We start from the raw sequence: 4,583 nt of genomic DNA, 5'->3' as shown, positions 1-4,583 counted from the left end.
GTTGTCGGGGCTTCTGCCGGCGGCTTGAATGCCGCTGACATTCGAAACGGCGCGCGCAGCTGAGTTCGCGCGGCTACCTCACAAAGGGAACTTTATTCCATTTTTTGTGTGTGAGACGTATCGTTTAACGGCCGAATCCCCCCCCCCCACCCGCTTTGTTAAAGATACAGTAGAGGGAATATATAATAAAAATGAACACACATTTTTAATGCAATTCTAAATTGTTCGGACGACGACGTCGTCAATAGGGAAAAATAATATTATACCGTACTTCCAAGAGGTAGACTTTCTTTTTTACTGTTTTGGGGTTCATTTTGAATCTGCCTCGTCCCAAACCTCGGGGTTTGGAGCTTCTTTTCCGCGCAGTACTATCACTGAAGAATGATAATAAACCCGCCGTTCTTCTCGTGGACCTTCTGGATTATTTTCCTCAGCTAATGTTTCATCTGTTGTCGAGATGATTGGTTTAGCCAGCCAAAGCTGAGCACTCCCTTTTGGGAGAGCTGTGAAGTGAATTCCTGTGCATGTTTTGCTTGGAAGTGCCATTCATTTCAATGAGTCTGAGGTGGGCTTCTTTCTCCTTAGCATCTCGTTGGCCGCTGAGGACATCTGTTATGAACTTTGCAGGTAAACTTTTGCTTCAGCTGCTCCATTTAAGATTGCAGGCAGGAACTCTTAATTTGAAGGAAGGAAGAGTTCTAGCCTTCCCCATCCTGTATCTGTGCATTGTTTTTTTAACCGGACACCTCCAACTGCATTGTGAAATGGCACACTCCATACAAGGCTATACCACCATCTAAGTAAAAAATGGAATTCTTCATTCTGCTTCTTTCTTAACCCATCCATTTGGCTGATCAGAGGAAAATGGTATAATGTTAATGTATTGCAGTTGCTAGAACAGTGTATATAAAATTCCCAGGCCACCTTAGCAACTGCAGTATTAAGGTGGACAAGAAAAAAAGGCTTTTCTAGAGTAAAATGCCTTTGTGTAATCAGGATTCATCATGGGCAGAGGAGTGACATTATTTTTTATGCACCCCCCTTAATGCTATACACGACATCATAAACGGTAGTGACAATACACCAGGAACACAATAAAAACGTAAAGGGACCCCTGACCATTAGGTCCAGTCGTGACCGACTCTGGGGTTGTGGCGCTCATCTTGCTTTATTGGATGAGGGAGCCGGCGTACAGCTTCCGGGTGTAATGGAAGGGATTACTTGGGATGGGATGACAGGTTGCACCAGGGGTTTCCCGTTTTTTAAACATTTGGGGAAACCATGCAGTTATTCCCAGTGGTGAAGGAGTCTACAAGGGAGTTATTTTTTAAAGTCCATAAGCTTGTATGGCACAGCTGCAGCTGGAAATGGATAGCTGGTGATCCTAACAATGGAATCATTCATCTAAAGTTTATTAAGCCATAATAACTTTGTAATGGCATTTTCACAGTGATGATACATTAAAATTTGAATGCTCGGAAAAAGTAATATGGAGGATGAAATCTTGATCTTCTGCGACAAATAAGTAACAATTGTGTATTACTTTGTGAAACATGCTACAAAACGAAACAAAAAGGGCTAAGATGGTTGGGGACCCTCCAGCCCACGGAACAAATCTATGCAGCTTTCCGGACATATAATCATAGTGGACCCAATCCTAAAAACAGTTTTTGCATGAAGAAATCCCATTTAAGTTAATGAAACATAAATATGCTTAATTGTCACTGGCCTCGGTTCTGTGCTGTTATAAGAGCACATGTTCCCTAATGAGTTTTTGAGTTATCCAAGATGAGCTTCAACATTTCCATTTCTTCCTAGCATTTGGCGGGATCTATAAAACTTTTAAATCTTCCAAGTTTGGAAGTTCATTTGCCTACTTATCAAATGACAGAAAATATTACAATATAAACTTATTCCTGTATTTCAGTTTGCAATCAAAACTGACTGTGCCCCAAAGGTTCTTGTTCTGGGAAATATATCCCCCTTAAAAAAGGGCTTTTATATTATTAAACTTAATTTTAGCCTTACCTTGCCCTCAGACCTTTGACTTGTTTGTAGCTGTAGTTTTTGCAGGTGTCTAAAGCTGTCTCTGTTACTAATTCAGTTAAAAATACATTATGTGAGGTTTAAGAAAAAATATTTGTTCATCAAGATTTGAAATAAGATTCTAATCTACTGGCATAGAACACTGAAATATTGTCTGTGTATTTTCAGGGTGTCAGAATACAAAAAGACTTTGTCTTTGAGAAACTTCATAAGGTAAATTATATATATATGGTTAGTTAGTTAGTTCACTGTCAAGGTACAATTATATCAGACAGACCCAATGTCAGCCTTTGGCATTCTGGGACAGCTGCTGAAGTCCACGACTTTTTAGGGGCCTGTAGTATGTAGGTATGGAGAGAAGAGAGGAAGAGAGTCTGTTTATCTGAGAAGCCCTGGATGGCTCTACCTGAGCTACTATATTAATTTCTCACAATGCCCCTGACATAGCATCATTTGGGGACATGGTGGGAAATTAAAATAGTGGCTATTCTCAGTCACCCTGTGCTGCTCAGAATACTCTGACTTGTTGCTGCCAGGTAAGTTTTAGAGGACACACCCAGAGGTCACGTTACCAGCACGTTCTCAAACCTTGAGCCACTTCTGACAGCAGATGCCTTTGACAATATTACTTCTAGCTCTTGTGAGGCACCTGGTCATGCAAAGACTGTTGCATTGTGAGGACAGAGAGATAAAGCCAAGGCAGAATTGCTTTGCTACCTCTGTGCGTGGATTTTTATGCTCACAGGAGCTGCAGAGATCAGTTCAAAACTTCATCACACACAAATGGCCTTGGAAGATGGGTGTGATGCTCTTCTTTCCAGGCATAGGATCTCCCTCCCACCATTTCTGGCTGAAAGTTTGCCCAAGGTCATCCAGGAAGTTCAGTGCTTAGGATGGATTGGAACCTATCCAACACTAGCCACTAATGGTGCCCTGACTGCCTGCTACTCCAATCAGTTTTGCATGGTTGCTGAGTTGAGTGGCTGCTGCAGGATTGCAAAATCTAGACTAGCACTGTAGGAGGCTGTACTACAACCAGGTTTTGTAAGCAATGTATGTGAAAAGGACCCAAAGCTACTCCTCTATAATTTGGCCCAACTCAGTGCAGACAATGCAGGCAATAAACACTAAGATCAAATCAGCTTCAAGTCAGCCCCACTATCCATACAACCTTACTTTGTGATAATTGCTTTTGCTTATAAAATTCATGCCACTATAAACTGGTTTGCTGCCAAAAAGGTACAATCTAACAAAAATTAAACACTTTAAAGTTCTATTGGGTGTGTTAAATATTGTTCTATTGGGGAGGATGTGGCCTATTTGGATCCCTTCCAACTGGGATTCAGGCCTCACCACGGGACTGAAACTGCCTTTGTCACACTGGTCGATGATCTCCGGCGGGCTAGGGACAAAGGTGAGAGCAGTTTCCTAGTTCTGCTGGATCTCTCAGTGGCTTTTGATACCATCAAACACAGTCCTTCTGGACTGTCTTGAGGGGCTGGGAGCTGGGGGCTGTGTTATACAGTGGTTCCGCTCCTTTCTCCTGGGCCATGTCCAGAAAGTGGTGGGGGGATGAGTGTTCAGACCCCTGGGTTCTCACTTGGGTGCCTCAGGGTTCCGTCCTCTCCCCCATGCTTTTTAACATCTACAGGAAGCTGCTTGGAGAGATCATCAGGGGGTTTGGGTTGGGTGTTCATCAATATGCAGATGATACCAGCTCTACCTCTCTTTTAAATCAGAAGCAGTTAAGGCAGTGAAATGGGCACATACACCAAAAGAGATAAATGTCACAATTCAATGTTTACTTTACATAAACACACATTACTTTTAATAAATAAAGTGTTTAGCTCTTAATATCTATTGAAAATCAACATTTGTTAGGATAATTCATAGTGGGCACAGTGAGTTTTCAAGAAGGCACCACATTGTAAACATTCCCCTCCCATTCCTGTTCTTATTGAACACAGCGAAACACTAGCATCCAGCAAACACCTTTCTTTCACAACAAGCAGTAAAACTGCATTAGTTTAAACGTATTTGTTTAAATCCAGATTCAAGTGATACATCAAATGAATGACTGTTACTTTCAACAACTGGGGAAAATGCAGATGGTTATAATCACAAAAGACTGCATGCAACGCATATATTAATTTCCTTTTTAATAGTAGTGCCATTGCTGTTATACATAAGTGCTAAGGTAACTGAGTCTAAAATAAACAGAGAAATTTACACAGGAAATGATAGATGAATTACATAGGAGTTGAATGTAGACTTCAGTAAAAATGAAGGTTTCTAAAACAATTTAATTTCCTCTCAAAGGGTTCATGCACTTCCACTCCATTATGATCCAAAACTGTATTCTCATACATTATTTTACATAGTGCATGTCCCAAATTAGCTCATCTTTATTCATATGAAACTGCCTTGATTACTTGGGCTTCCCTGCTAATGCCTATACTGTATATGATGTGCATACTACTGGACATTGGCTGTGACATGTTACAATTTGAAGTACAGGAGCTCTCATGTCAAACCCC

This window comes from Podarcis erhardii (genome assembly GCF_964252035.2).
Source record: "Podarcis erhardii genome assembly, chromosome: 8".
NCBI classification, from domain to species: Eukaryota; Metazoa; Chordata; class Lepidosauria; order Squamata; family Lacertidae; genus Podarcis; species Podarcis erhardii.
The sequence above is the reverse complement of the archived record's forward strand: the minus strand, read 5'-3'. Positions refer to the sequence as shown.